The sequence below is a fragment of the Pinus tabuliformis genome, chromosome X (assembly GCF_031772625.1).
Source record: "Pinus tabuliformis cultivar Carrire ecotype Pingquan chromosome X, CPIR1, whole genome shotgun sequence".
NCBI classification, from domain to species: Eukaryota; Viridiplantae; Streptophyta; class Pinopsida; order Pinales; family Pinaceae; genus Pinus; species Pinus tabuliformis.
The window spans coordinates 658,771,292-658,787,749 of record NC_142308.1 but is presented as its reverse complement, the minus strand read 5'-3'; the positions used below and the strand labels follow the sequence as shown (position 1 = coordinate 658,787,749).

The window sequence follows — 16,458 nt, the reverse complement described above, 5'->3', positions numbered from 1 at the left end:
TATTTGATTTATTCCTACCTACTTGTTATTTTCCTTAACAAGTTATTTACAATGTAAATATTGAAAATAAACACTAGTGCATGCTCAACATATTACAGATCAACAACTAAAAGAAACAAGAACAAACACACCATATGACACCATTATTTTTGGATTAATGTCCCTGGAAAAACCCAATGTCGGAAAACCGGTGCAACTATTTGAGGGTTTTCTTATTAAGCAATATTAGAGTACAATCTGGGTGCCGAAATTGGCCTACCCAACAGAGAATTTCCTTAGCAGTAATATCTCTCAGTTTCTGACAACTCTACTGGCTGAAACCCCAGATAATCCTTCCGGCAGCTACTCAACACCAATCTGCCCCAGAAACCCCAGTGTCTACCAAATCTGGACTGCATTAGCCTCTCCTAGCCCTGTGCTGGCCCTGCGTCAGCCTCTCTTGGCTTGCGTCTGCCCTAGGGGGCTCTGCGTTAGCTCTCTGAGCCTCTGCATCAGCTACGCTGGCCCCTCTGGTGCTCTGCGCAACACTTAGCTGCCTCTGCATGGCCCTGCGTGAGCACTGGTTGCTCCTGCGTCTTTCTCTCTGGCTACTCTGCTGCTATCCCAACACTATCTCTGCCTCACTGTCTCTCTGTACTCAATGCCCCTCAACTGCTCTCCGATCACTGATTCTATCTCTCTTAGCAAACCCCTCTCTAGAGGATAGAATGACTGATCACTTTGGTGTATTCTCCAAGTGACCCTCAAGCCTCCTCTTATACTTTTCCTGTTGACATCTCAATGACTGAGATTAAATCCCTAATCAACGGCTAAGATTAGATCTAGCTTGATCCATGTCTTTTGGACCACTCTAACACAGATTACATTAATATTTTATTTTCCCTAAGTTTAGACTTAGGGACTCCATTAAAAATATTAGTTATTTTAATATCTCCTGATTTGTTTAGAATCTGCCCAAACCATTTCTGGGTATTGGAGATCTCATGTTCACCAACCTTTCGACCAAATTTCATGGCTAGAGCACATCTGGTGCTACCCCAAATCAACATTTTTATCAATTTTGGCATATTGCATTGTTTCACTTGGGAGAAGTGGGCCTAGGGGACCCACAATTGATTTTTGGCATGAGAAGCACCCCAAATTTAGAGTTCAAAGGAAATATTATGGCTTTGGTGGAGTGTGGGGGCCACCACAAAGGATTTTTGGCCCACATGGAGAGTACGCTCTCATTGGTGTGAAAAAGGTGATAGAAATTCGATGTGGGTCCACATGAGCAGCCTTTGAGGCAAATTGATGAAAGGAAGGAGGGGCTCACATTTTTCTCATCATCTATCATTTTTAGAATTTGTCTTTTGACAAGAGCACGCTTGAGCAGTGAGCCAAGTCTGCATGTGTTGTTCAGCACACCAACTGTTTCCGAGAGGAAATCTCAGCCCTTGCTTTGGTGGACCTCGATTGCCAACCCTAGGAGGGGGTTCTACTTCATCCCAATTTGTACCAGCAGTAGGTAATTTAGTTACCGCAATAGGAGGAGTAACAACAACGTAGGGACTGCACAATCACAACTAGAGGCACTCAGAGAAGTTCGAAAGATAGGGGAATTTGAGGAGGAGATTCGGTGGGAAGGCTTGGGAAGCCTTCTAACAAGGATTGTAGACATTTTGGGAGCATTCAGTAGTGGAATTCTCAGGTGGGCCGATTTAACCAACAGGAGAGTCAGCCAAGCCCAAGTGGGTCGAAATTTCGGGGTCAAGCTTTGTCCAAGCCTTTCATGGGTTATTCTGGGTTTCTTGAGTAGAGACTGACATTAATTTCCTGGAATTTTCTGAGCAACATAGAGGGCTCTAGCAGCAGGTTATTTCAAGAAGCAACACCATTTCTGGGCATTTACAGCGCAACACTTGGGCCGAGTTACAAAAACTTGGAGGAGGGTGATTCAAGGATCATTTTGGGTTTTTGCTAACTTTCTAAGAGCAAACCTTGGTGCACTCATTCTAGCACCTTGATTGTACACCTCTTTCCATTAATAAAATGGGTACACAACATTGTTTTGGGAGCAAATTCATGGTTTGATTGTTGGTTCTGATTTTATGGTGTGTTTGTCTATTTTGCTTTAAATATTTACTGTTAATTTTCCCTAAGAGATATTACATGTAAACTCGATAGGTGTGTTTTAGGTGATGTATGGTTCAACCTCTTTTGACTTATGAGGCACATAATTACAGGCCAAGGCGATCAAGTTTGGTTCCTCTTTAATACTATCTCTGGTATATCATATTGAAAAATGGTATATCATATTTATTTTTCAAGGAGAAACCTACATAGAAGTTAATATTGGATAATTTTATTATTAGAATAGTCCAGTAAAATAAAACTTAAATCAGATTATATATATGGTCTCTTTCATTATTCAACTCCCCGAGGAGGAATGATTGACGGTTGTCACAGTGACTAAACAAACTTCAGAGCCAATAGAGTTGGGTGCTTAATTAAATGAATACCCCCAACTGTTAAAATACTTCATATAAACTCCATCAGGAAATTGAGCAGAGGGGCTTGTTTTGTTGCGGGAATTCAGAGACTATGGGTGCTTATTTAAATGAATACCCCCAACTATTAAAATACTTCAGATAAACTCCATGAAGAAATTGAACAGAGGGGCTTGTTTTGTTGCAGGAATTCTGAGACTCATTCAGAAATGCAGAGAGCAATGGCCTCCACAGTAATTATGGGATTTACACCAAGTGCAGTAGGGAAAACACTCGCTAACATGGCAAGCCTTTAACTTCCCAAGTTTTTCTGTTATTATCGACACAAGAAGTTTTAAGATACGTTCCCATCCTGCAACTTCCCATCTGATGCACAAAGACAAAGGAACACCAACCTCTGTTGTCAGGAACGTCCTTCAAGTATTTCTATATCTCATCTCTCTCACTAGACCCTTCCATCTTAAACACATAGCCATGTTATGATGTGTTCCAACCTCGATGGCACCTGCAACAATGAGGATTCTGAGCGCCTTCACCAAACTCTTGTCATCTTTGACAACCATCAAATTCGTGTCCTCTTCAACAACCTCAAATTGGTATATTCTTTCTAAGACGACAAATCTGCTACAGTATTATGAGGAAGAACCTCATAATATAACACCTTTCGACGTAATTAGCAATTGCCCCAAAAGGTGTAAAGAGAGGTCGATAGGTTTCTTAAATTGGAAAATTGTCTGAGGAACACATTTGTAGGTATGTATGTCATATGCCATATGTTTTTGCATATTTTAATTTATATAAATATTGTAAAAGATGATATTTTAGTTTTATGGATCTTTATTATATATAATAAGTTGTGTGTGTATATATATATATATATATATATATATATATATATATATATATATATATATAAAGCTTAAACTAAAACCACTAATTTGATATACCTCTAACAAAATATTGTTAGAAACCACCATTTAAACTCAATTAAAATGATTGGATTATAAAGTCATAATAGAATTATTATGTTCACAATAGAATTATTATTTTTATATTATAGTGTGAGCAAACCTCTTTCCTCCAAAATTTAGGGTAGAAACATCGGTGTAAAACAATTCGTGTAGCTTGAGTTTGTTGGCTTAGTGTGCATGTTGTTTAGAATTGAAAAATGGTTGAGAGAGGGTTGATATGAAAGATTTTGCAGAGATGTCGTGCGTATCAAAATTATTAATAAAATATATTTTTATGGGGTTGATAATAGATTATTTTGGTGGTTGGATAGTTATAAAAATATTTTTGTAAATTATAATAATGAATAATGAATAGCATTTGCATATTCATAAAAGTTAAAAAAAAAATGATGTACAATATAGTTATGAAAATAAAGGTAATGGAATCTATGGGAGTAGTTCAATTGGCTATGACAATGTTATAAAGTAATATGTAAAGTATTGAATTTAAAGTTTAAATCCTCATAGGTTAAGCAAAAATAAATAAAATAACTAGAAGTATTGACCAATTTGAAAATAATGAAGAACATTTGTATATTTAAACTACCTTTTGGGGGGCTCTCCATTAATTAAACTCTGATTTCATTGACCTCTCGAAATTTTGTTAATTTAAGTACGAAACAATGTGAATCATCGATTATTATGGGACTTGCCAGAAATATAAACTCTGGTATTGTATTCCTTGTTCTGTCACCAATTATTTACGGAAACTTGCGATTCTACCAACACGTTCATCAAACATAACCAAAGCGTTCTATCATCAAGAGCTTCAGTGCTTAAAATTTCACTTTTCAATTTAAGATCATTTAATTTAAACACTAGCACCAAAATTGCTACTGGAAATACATGCCATATGCCTGGTTCATTTTTCTGTAACATAGAAAATTGTATTTTTCTTTTATGATGATCAACTTCTATACCAATCCAATGGGGGTTGAAAGTCTATTGAATATGAGCGACAATGTAATATAAATTGCAATTTTTCTTTTTCTTCCAATAACACTAATAACACTAACTTTATGGGACTTTATTTTTCACGCTATATAAACCCAATAACAATGTTATAAAAAGATCCTTTAGCCTGAGATTAAATATGTGCCCTCAAAGACTACAATTGGAGATGTAATACTTAATTCTATTCTTTCCAAAGTGTTCATCCCTACTGCAATTTATTTGTCTTTATCGTAATTGAATGTTTAGTTATTTGCCTCACCTTAGCATTGACCCACCTCGAAGTTTGAGTGTGATCTGATGACATCAGTTGGTTGTTCAATGAGAGGCTGGTAGGCACTAGGAAAACCTCCCCATCTATTGCGAGAGCCCTCTGAAAGTAGATAATATCTCCATCTTCAAACTGGTTATTTTCCCACAAGCTATCTGAAGCAAATATTAGGAACTGTTCTTGTGGTTTGAGCTGTCGCACATGTATTGATGGTTTTGCTGTGGATATTGGCCTCTGGATTGGGACTGGACACAGAAACTCAGCACACAAAAGGGTCCCTATTGAACTCTGCCTTTTTCATATATATATATATATAACCTATTGATCTTGATATCTGTATAATTCCCTTGACGTGCCATACACCTTGTCCTAAAACAACGATATGTGCATCATCCGGGTGAAGCACTTTTAATTCCTTCTAGACCTCCTCCACAACTACGTTATGTTCAACAGAGAATCTCTCTGCTTTAACTGATTTCTTTGTTGGGCACAAACTGTCCAAAACATCTCTTGAATCACCAAGATTTACAAAATATAACATATTATTGGATATTGCTCCTACCAGATAACAAAATCCCATAGAAGCAATGTGTGGCTGTGTTGGCCAAGTCTTTTTAACAACATGCAGAAACTCTTCTTCTATTTTACTGATTGCTTTCAGAAAAATTCCTGCAGACATTCCCTTTGCTTTGAGGCAAATCCAAGGAAAACTTACACAAAAAGCACATATATGGATCCCTTCATCTAGCGGATGCTACAACCCCAGTCATGGCACATGCAACCACTAATCATGTTGTTCACCAAGTATCAGGTTGATCCCATTAACATTTCACTGCTCAAGGCTACAGAATTGGAAGTCCTTGTTTCAAGAGCTAAAATTGCTCATAAAGAGCCAAATCTGCGTCAAGTTTATGATTTTTTTATTAAAAAAAAACAATTATAAAAACATGTCATGTGTAATGATAACCCCCAATGGAACTACTTTCATTCCTGAAAATTTAGCCTCATCATCGTCCTCAACTTCTTCCAACCAAAGGTTCACCGTAAGCTAAGATTATCAAATTCTTGTTACTTTTCGACCACGGGGGCACGTTCACTGGCGCAGACCGGTGATACATCCAAGCAAAGCTGGAATACTCCTCTGAACTCCTCGGCTTAATAGAGAGCCAGCCGGACTCATCCTCGTCGTGGTCACGCTGGCAAGGTTTCTGTTAAGGCTCGACCAGCCCAGCGAGCGCCTGTCATCGGCCAACGCAACAAACAGACAACCTCGAGACCTCGTTTCCATCCTGTCGTTGCCCATTGATGATCAGAGAAGTCCCATTGTATGTAACTTGGCCTCTGGCATTGCGTGATCTCGACACCACTAGTTTTGGGTGAGACATCTTGGATTCCAGAGCCTGGCGGTGGACACGAAAATTTTCGTGACAGCACGACTTCATCGCATAATTGGCCGGAACATACTCTCATTTCTCCGCTCTACTGAACATAAAGGGAGGTGGAGGAACATACTCTCATTTCTCCGCTCTACTGAACATAAAGGGAGGTGGAGGAGGTGGTAACAGGACGTTGAGCCTAGGAGGATTTATATGATAATTTTTTTATTTTCAACATAAATGCCTAACAGTTTCGTCTTCTACGCTCGCTCTGATTTATCGGACCATCTTGAACCTCTGGCGTAAAAATGGTGCAAATAGATGTCAATTGGAAAGCAAAAGGGCGGGCTTACAAATTTGTGCACAAATGTCAAACTAAAACAAGAAGTAAAAATGGTGCAAATAGATGTCAAGTGGAAAGCAAAAGGGCGGGCCTAAAAATTTGTGCACAAATCTCAAACTAAAACAAGAAGTGTACACAAATGTCAAACTAAAACAAGAAGTAAAACAAGAAGTGTACACAAATGTCAAACTAAAACAAGAAGTAAAAATGGTGCACATAGATGTCAAGTGGAAAGCAAAAGGGTGGGCCTAAAAATTTGTGCACAAATGTCAAACTAAAACAAGAAGTGTAGACGAAAATGAGAGGTGGAATGATCAAAAGAAAGGCCTTTAAGCCTAAAAATGGTTAAGAAACACAATGTGATGAAAGAGAACAATTCTCATTATTGTTTTTGTTTTTCAACGTTATAACCAATTTGAAATAAGATGTGAAATATTGAGAAACCATCTTTATTTCCTAAAAATTTTAACTTGCATGACCAGATTTTTGAATTGATGCGTTAGGAGCCATGTTTTCACCTCATAATCTTTCGATTCATCAAATTGTAGCATGCATAGCTCCGTATAGCCATTCTCATGCATTGCATTGTGATCTTTAGTGATATGCTCATTGTTTCACATGTATGCCAACCAAAGGTAGAGATGTCCAAAATGATTATTCAGTCGTCAACAATTTCCATGAACGACGGGTAGTTACAAGTCATAAATCCCATTACACAAATTTCATCCACAATGAGCTTTTGGGCGTGTTAGAAAAGCCCATCTTTGTCATATGGACTATTTTTTTAATCACCTTTCTAAATACATCGCCTTTTTTTACTAGCAAATTTTTTATGTGCTGAAAAAGAGTTTTCAGATAAATGAGACTGGTAGTTACAAGTCATAAATCCCATCACAGAAATCTCACCCACAATGAGCTTTTGGGCGTGTTGGAAAAGCCCATCTTTGTCATATGGACTATTTTTTTAATCACCTTTGTAAATACATCGCCTTTTTTTACTAGCAAATTTTTTAGGTGCTGAAAAAGAGTTTTCAGATAAACGAGACGGGTAGTTACAAGTCATAAATCCCATCACACAAATTTCACCCACAATGAGCTTTTTGGGCATGTTGGAAAAGCCCATCTTTGTCATATGGACTATTTTTTTAATTACCTTTGTAAATACATCGCATTTTTTTACTAGCAAATTTTTTATGTGCTGAAAAAGAGTTTTCAGATAAACGAGGAGGCCTTGAGTCCACCACGGGCATCATAAAACACCAATGTAAGTGCAAAAGGGAGAAATCCTAACCTAGTTTTGATCATTTGTCTAACAACTCAACATTGTTTATTCACTAAATGCTTTTCAATAGTGTGAAAATCACTTCAATTATAGTTGCAAAAGTTATGCCTCCAATAAGTTGACAACCAAGGTATCAAGAGGATGCCACATCAATCCACATTACTCACACATGTGGACTTTCAAGAAATGTTTTGAGGGTCCAAACCCCAACACTAATTAAGAGTGAAGGCATGCAAAAACCCTAATCTTGACCTTATACAACTATCAACTTATGTTAAATATCTTGGAAGAGAAGGGATTCCATTATTTTAGTATTGTTATTATTATTCCATAGTTGAGTAGAGCATCTACGATTGGGATAATGAAGCATAATTGAGGAGGTAAAAGATTTTATAGCAACCATTCAAGTCATAGTGTCCATGACAACTACATAGTGAGTGCCTCATTCTTTGTACTTGCATTCAATAACTAAGAAATAAAGAGCAAAGCATAGGTCTCATCTTCTAGCTAGGTTTCGCAGGTCACATCTCGTGTTTATTTATGTGGAAGGCTTGTTCATTTACTTGTTATTTTCATTTCAATTTCAAATATTTCCATAAATTTGAGCACCAAGTTAGTAATAATAAATATGAGATCTACTGTATTAAATTACACAATAAAATATTTCAAAATATTGCAAGATATGTTGTGATGAACTATTCCAATGAAATATCCATGGTAGTTTACAAACTAATGTAGATCCTTCTTAATTCTGGATCTACTAAGCACAGAGAGGGATCAAATCTCTTGAGATTCAAACTTCTTTTAGAATAAAAAGGGTTTTGATCCCTTTCAGTGCTTAGTAGATCTGAAGTTAATACAGATCTAGGTTCATATTAATTATTTTAATGGACCATACACATAATTTGTATCATAAACCTCTCACTATGTTAAATTTTAATGGTCAAATTTAACTATCATACTTTAATATTAATTGTTTTTTTAATTAATCTTAATTGGTTTTAAAAATATTATTAAATTATAATTTTTTTAATTTCTATTAAATTAAATACTGTATATAAATATCATTTGAGTCTATAACGTACTAAACCATTCATTTTTAGTAGTTGGATTTGATTGTGTTAAAGTAGCTTTTGTGTAAAGTGTTATCATCCATGGTTTGGTTATAGCCGACGGTTTTGTATTTTATATTTATTTAATCTACTAGTTTTTGCCCATGGTTTTGTACCCTGTTGTTTTGTAGTTTATATTTATCTAGTTTATTAAAAAAATATTTTATAAATTAAGATGACTAGAATAGATCATTATCAGGTGAAGTTATTTGATGTTCATTTACATTTTATATTTATATATATTTAATTTCAATATTAATTAAAACATATGAAGCCAATCTATACATATATTCCCCAACATTTAAAAATGTTAACAAATTTTCTTAAAATATCAATAAACCAACTTAATGAAAAGCATGTAATATTTGAATATAATAACATACACATCAATGTAATATCAATAAATACAAATTTCAAATTCTACTCCCTTTAGAAATAAGAATACCATTTAACTTCACAATTATTATTCATTTAAATGTATGACAAACATAAACAATAAATTATTTAGCCAATAAATCACTAACCCTTCCCTTTAGAAATAGGAATACCATTTAACTTCACAATTATTATTCATTTAAATGTATGACAAACATAACAATAATTTATTTAGATAATGCTCAAATGCATAGACATGGCTCCTCCACCAATTGAAAATCAAGGTCCTTGTTAGTTCCCTCGATAAATACCCATTATCACTAATTTTGCCATCATTCAAATCAAGAACTTATAGTGTTAGTGTTGGATAGAAAAGTTAAGTATGTTTTACAGCCTTGCGAGAATCATGCTATCATAAAATTTTGATATTGCGAGAATCATGTTATCCTAAAATTTTGATATAGTGTTAGTGTTGGATAGAAAAGTTGGGTATGTTTTACACCCATGCGAGAATCATGCTATCATAAAATTTTGATATTGTAAGAATCATGCTATCAAAATTATGATATTACAATTTATGGAATGGATCATTTTATTATTTTACATTTATATTTATATTTTTAGAACGGAGAAGTGGATGAATTAATTTATAGGATTATTTTTATCGATAGATTTTAATTGGGTGAATTGAGGTATGAAACTTTTCAAAAGCAGTGTGAGGCATCAAGTAGTGTTTTTTTGTGGGTAAAACTTTTCCATTTGTGCACAACACCTCTTAGAGTTATATTATATAGAGATATTTTCCAAGTTACACAAGAATTACCTCCACTCATAAGTTGACCTTCCTATTTTTACACCATGATTCGAGAGAATAACAGGTCAATCCCATTATTCATGGAAAATGGGCTAGGCGTGTGATAATGATGAAGAAAATTCTAGAAGAAAATATATTGCAACCCTAGTTAAGAGTTAAAGGAGTCAAACATAACCACTAATAAGCTTAACCACTAGTAAGCGATCGTGCTATGTTATCACTGAGCCACTAGAGAGAAAAAGAATTTCACTCTATTCAAGGACATTTTGTTCCATAAAAAAATAGAATAACCAAAAATGCATAAAAAAAAACAAACAAAAAAATTATGCAATATAATAGCTCAAGGGCCACCAATGTAATGTACCAAGCAAAAACATCAAAGAATATTAGAGAATACTTTGAACAACTTCACGCACACATTTCCAAAAATATCGAAGATTTCCTTTAACACCTTTTTACAAACAATTAGCATGCAAACTATGAAAATTCAACTTCAACCAAATGTTTCCAAAAATATCGAAGATTTCCTTTAACACCTTTTTACAAACAATTAGCATGCCAACTCTGAAAATTCATTTTCCATGAACGCACTGCATTTTCGTGAAACAAATTGTAAACAAACTGAGAGAGGAATACAAGAGGCAAAGTTTAATTTTTATTTGAGCGATCACTAAAGTTTACAATACTATTGGGAGTAGTACACCTGGAATGAGCTCCTTTGGTTAAGAAGTTGAACAAGTTGTTCGTATATGCCACTAAAATCAACTCAATTTCTTAATAGGCAGTCTGCTTATGGAAAAATACTCCAAATCTAAGAATATATATTATATATATGACAACGACCTCCTTCATATCAGAACATTTAATTTGGAACAATAACCACTATGAAAGTGCTCTGCTCGGCCTCTTGGGAATATAAACGCCCTCCTCCTTCAATAAATACTTCCGCTCTCCCTTTTTATGGACATATATCAAGTCTTAGTTGGGCACAAGGATCTCTGAGAATGCTATACAATTTATCCCCACGAGAAGTGATAAAAACTCAACCTACTTCTGGTTGTAATTCCTGCTTCAATATAAATCTCTAAGATATAATTCGTCCTCTGTTTTGCTTCAAATCTGGAAATGCAATTTGTGCCATTGAATTTATTTGGATCTAGAATATATCGTTCAAAATTAGACTGAGGCTATGGATCAGTCACATTACAGTGCTCCAATAAAATAGTCCCAGCCCTCTCATAACTAGACACACCAGCACTGATTGCATGAGCAATCAACCTCCAAATAGCTTAACTCGACCTAGGGACTATGTGATTCAACCATGTTGATCCAATGTTGATATTAAAGGAGGTTAGAATCTAATCTTGCAGGGATATCGTCTAACAACAAAGTGCATGTGACGTTGATAATTTCTTGAAGAAATCGAACTCCAAACTCGGTCTCTCTAAAATGGGTATTCGACTCTTTATGGAAAACTGGTCCTTGGCTCAAGGAATTGCAAATCTCCTCTTCATACCTCACAATCTCTGGGTGTGATAAAATCGGAAGGTAATAAGCCATATTTCTCCTTCGTTTGGAGCAACTCAGTCCCAAGCAATTCGGCCTTTAGCCAAACTTTCTCAGCCTTACTAATCTCATACAAACTTTGTCCTTGATAAAAAGGATATCCAACCCTTGGTGCTCGGTCCTATTGAGTAAGTGAACTTCGCCCGTATTGATTATCTAATCTTACAACAAAATAAGACTCAAAACGTTGGTATCCCTGCAAACAATTGATTCATATGCCGCAATAAACACCAATGGAAGATCTAAAGTAATCTTCCCCGAAAGCTAATCACGGTGGCATTCGAAGTACACTGAAATTAACTTAGAGTTTCTCTTGAAACTGGCTCAAGCTTCTTCTCAATTTCAAATAGATAGATAAGAATAGAATGATTTGCAATTGAGTTCCTGCCTTTTATAATTCTTCATGGAGCCTTTTTCTAGCTTCTAGATTTTCATTTTCCTATTATTTTATTGATAGGGGCCATTTTCCACGGGAAGACTTTTGGCTGTCATTTTAAATAAAATAACAATTTTCTGTTATTCCAATAAAATAATAATTTGCTTCCATTCTCCAATAAAATATTATTTTTTGTCATTCTCCATTAAAATAATAATTTGCCTTCTTTCTCCAATAAAATATTATTTTGCCTTTATACTCCATTAAAATAATAATTTCCACCTTCCTCCCACAAAACAATATTTTCGCCTTTTTATTTAGTCCTCCATGCCAAAAATTGCTTGTCCTCAAGAAATATCCATATGTTGTTGCTCCACAAGCTGGCCTAGCTAATGCCAGGGTCCCAAATGTGCCATCGAACCCTCCTCGTTGTTGCGCCACCATCACATGAGCAAATCCTTTCACACTAGAGTCCCAAACCATCTTGATCCATGTGAAGCCCCCTTCGTTCCATTCACTATGCAACCATATAGAGTCACCATAAAGCCCCTTGCATATTGCCAGTGAGTAGAGCACCTTGGTAAGGTGAAATCCTAATCAACTCCTTAGAATTTTCCCTACTGAGTAATTAGTCTCATGCATTTCGAGAGTAGACCCTTGAAGACACATTCCAACCCCTGTGGAGATGAATCCTCACCCACATGTGCTCCCCTTGATCTCTCCTTGTTGAACATCCAACCATATTGGTGAAGTCACCCATGTCATCAGTGAATCAATAAAACCCAATGGAAGATCTGCTTAATCCCCTCCTGCAGAAAATAACTCCTCCTAAGGATAGTTGAACTCCTAGCCCTGTAATTTTGGGGTCCCATGCTAATCTCGAGAGGATACCACCATCCTATTGTTGTGTTACTCTGACTATAACTAACCTCCCATTGTGCTCGTAATGTATCCTCCTCTCCTAGAATTTGATGATAAAATATTTGTAAAGGCCAAGCTCATCTTGTCCATGCATCTCCCTGATGTCAATGCCTACCCATTGAAAGCTAATCATGATCCTGAGCAACAACAATAAAAATTTGCCTAGCCATATGATGGTGGTCCCAGTGAACCCCCATATGTCAAACCCAAAGTGAACTAGATCACCCTCTGCCATGTATCTTCTCATTACGAAATGGGGTGACCTATCATCCAACTAAATCCCTAGATCCCATAGCCAGATTTGTTGCAGTATAATCCTGACAACTACTGAAATCCACTTGTGCCATGTCTCTGGTCCCTACATGTAATCCATATATAGACTCCATGTATCATGAGTCAATCTGGTGCATGAAAAATTGCCTTGCACCTGCCACAACACATAATGAGATCTATCATCCTGTCTCTTAAAGGTGCACCCTGAAACTACCTAGAGTCTAAACATCTACCTATGAGAAAGGTCCACCACTTGTTGTACATGCTCCTGTGACACCTCAAAATGTCTTGCCCAAAATGTGTCATGCATCTCCCTAAGTGTCAGTTCAAGGGTGGAGTACAAGCTACCATTGTAGCAGGTCAGGCCAATCCCAAACCTGCATTTTCCAACTTGTGCCCTAATCATATGCCACTGCTAGTAAGTCTCTCTCTTGGCACACTGAGTCTCATCCAACTGTCTTAGGTGAGCTCCATGCACATTGTAGCTCATGGTCAGAGTGTCAAGGCACAATAACCAAATCCTCAGAGACTATGAGCAATACGAGGGAGGAATAGGCATGTGAGTCCGGTGGGATATGTCTGAGAGACGCTCGCTAGTGCCCTCATCGATCCCGGGTAAGCCAAACCCAATGGTACACTTGTTGTCTGCGTCAAAAGATCTCTCCAGAGGCAATGCTCCAACAACCTATTGTGCATCATCATACTCTATGGTACACAAACATGTACTCCCTCACTCCTCTACATAACACTGAACTTCATGCATTGTTGGAAACCAACACCCGCTGTTGTACCACCCAGTATTATTTGGTGTCCCACATGTGCAAATGCATCCACCACTTTGCTAGTGAACTCACCATGATGTGAGTTATGTTGGAAACAATGATAATACTGAGAGGGGGGGTGAATCAATATCAAGGCTATTTTTAAACTTTTTATGCTAATTTGCTTTCCTTATTCAAACTTGCCAACCATCCATATAATCAACAACAACATGAAATCAACATACAAGTATACACACCATGAGCATGATACACATGAGGCACAAGGTTGTACGTGGAAACTCTTTCGGGAAAAACCACCAAATCTTGTTGTCGTTATTGATGTAAAATAAGAGCACCTACTCTATTACATCAATCTGTTTGGTGAGCACCCACTCACAGGAAGCACCAACTCCATTTGATTGTTTGCTAGCACCCACTAGCAGGAAGCACCAACTCCCTCTTTTTGTAGATCCTTGTCTAGCTTGCCAAAAGCACCATGTGAAGCACCAACTTCACGGATTTGTTGCAAACACCAACTTGTAGCTCTTTAGATTTATGCAAGCACCAACTCCCAAGCCTTCTCAAGTACCCACTAGAGAAGGAAGCACCAAATTCCTATATGTAGGCTCCAAGCCACACTCAAATAGGAACTGAATGTTCTTTGTAATTGGCTACCACTCTGCTCGATCTCAGCTTTGGTCTCTTCTCACTCTGCTCACTTTGCAACAACACACTGATATGCTCAACACCAATCACTCATCACTTTCCACACAACTCTCTATGCACCTATGCTTGCTCTACTCACTCTGTAGCAGCACATTGATTTTCTCAACAACAATCACTCATCATAGCTCCTCAAAACACTCTAGTGTTCTTGGCCCTTTGCATGATCTGCAACAACACGCTATTTCACTCACAACACTCACCAGCTCAACCAGGCCACACATTTCTCTATGCTCTCTTCTATTCAACTGCATACAGTTAGCTCTCATCCTTACACACCATAGCAATGGTTCACTCGACCTTATTTACATAGCACAGACACCTTTGACCTTACTCACACAACAACGCATCTTCTCTCGGGGTCTCTTACCTCTGCATATGCACTCTCGGCCTTTCTGTACAGAACTGGCTCTCTCAGCCTTACACATCAGCGTAAACATAGAGAGCTTTTTCACTTAGCTCTCTAGAATTAATGTTTCTTTCCCCCACCTTGCTCATCTGAGCTCTTGGGTTTTGTTCCTTTGCTGCCCACCAATAGATGTTGCCTCTGTTGTCATATATTCACACTGCACGAGTGTACCTTGGCATGGCTTCTCCATTATGTTGTTGCATATGAATTGGTCTTTTCTAATGCATTAAGCATGAGAATGGACACTTGGTTGTTTTCTACATACTGAGAATTAATTCTTAGTCCACCTGCACACTCTAACCAAGCATAGTCCTCTCTGAACAACTCTCCTATCACTAAGGTTCTCCATGCTTATTCATGGTTTTGCACAACTTGGTTGTACTTCGGGATGGCTTCTTTGTGGACCATTGTCCTCGTTTCCTTGTCTCAGAGTTTTCCATAGATCCATCTGACTCCATGAACTAACTCTGTCAATCTGCATTTGTTCTTCGGTAGTCGACCCATTCATCTACCTAACTCACTAAGACGTGCATTAGAGCATAGAGATGGTTTGTCTCACCTCAAGGCAGATCCAACACTCTTTCTTGAAGATTGTGTCCTTGTTGCCTTGACCCAATTATCTTTGACAGTCGTCATTAATCCTAAGACCAACTCCTATGCTCCTGCATCCAATCTCACAATTGTCGACCCATATGCCTTTAACTCTTTGTACTATCCTATCAGATAAATTCCACATTGTTACTTCATAGTGGTGCAATGTTCTGATACTCCTCAGTCCCTTGACATTTTATTTCTCATATGACCAGGCCAATGTCCATTAACTTAATGCCATATCGGAGCCCCCTTTGTATCGTAACTTCTGTGAAATTCTGATTTCATCTTGGCTCCTTCTGCTTAGCCCTCACCGCATTTCTCATCATAGGACTGAGAGTTGTGACTTGCTGCTTAGCCTTAAGGTGTTAGGGTGTTTTGTTCCTGTCGGGGGCCATTCTTCCTTTGTTAACTACTCTTCACCCTTGGTTCTTTGAACTCTCACGACCATGTGCTAGCCCAATATTGGAAGCCCCCTTTATCGGAACTTTTCCAAACTTCAACTATTCTAGAGTTCCGACATCTTCAACCTCCGATATGCCGACCTTCGATTATGACGTCATCACTCCATGTGGCAACTCCTTAGAGGTGACACGTGTCACCCAGTTCTGGCCCATTAGACTACCCAATAAGGTTGAATATGCTTGTCATGTGTCTTGTCATACTTCCACGTCATGTTGACAACATATGCCACTATAGCTTATTGGAGCCAATCATATGTTGCCATGTGTCCTGCTAGAGGAGAGAGAAGAGGGCCTGTCAACCTTTGGTTTTGCACCAAAATCCTTTGTTAATCTTATTTTGGCATTCCTCGA

General features: G+C 37.3%; 1 pseudogene; it reads right to left on the bottom strand.

The window, feature by feature from the left end:
• Positions 1–4,658: 4,658 nt before the first annotated feature.
• On the bottom strand, positions 4,659–5,722 carry LOC149141687 (putative protein phosphatase 2C 78 pseudogene; annotated as a pseudogene).
• Between the last annotated feature and the right edge of the window lie 10,736 nt (positions 5,723–16,458).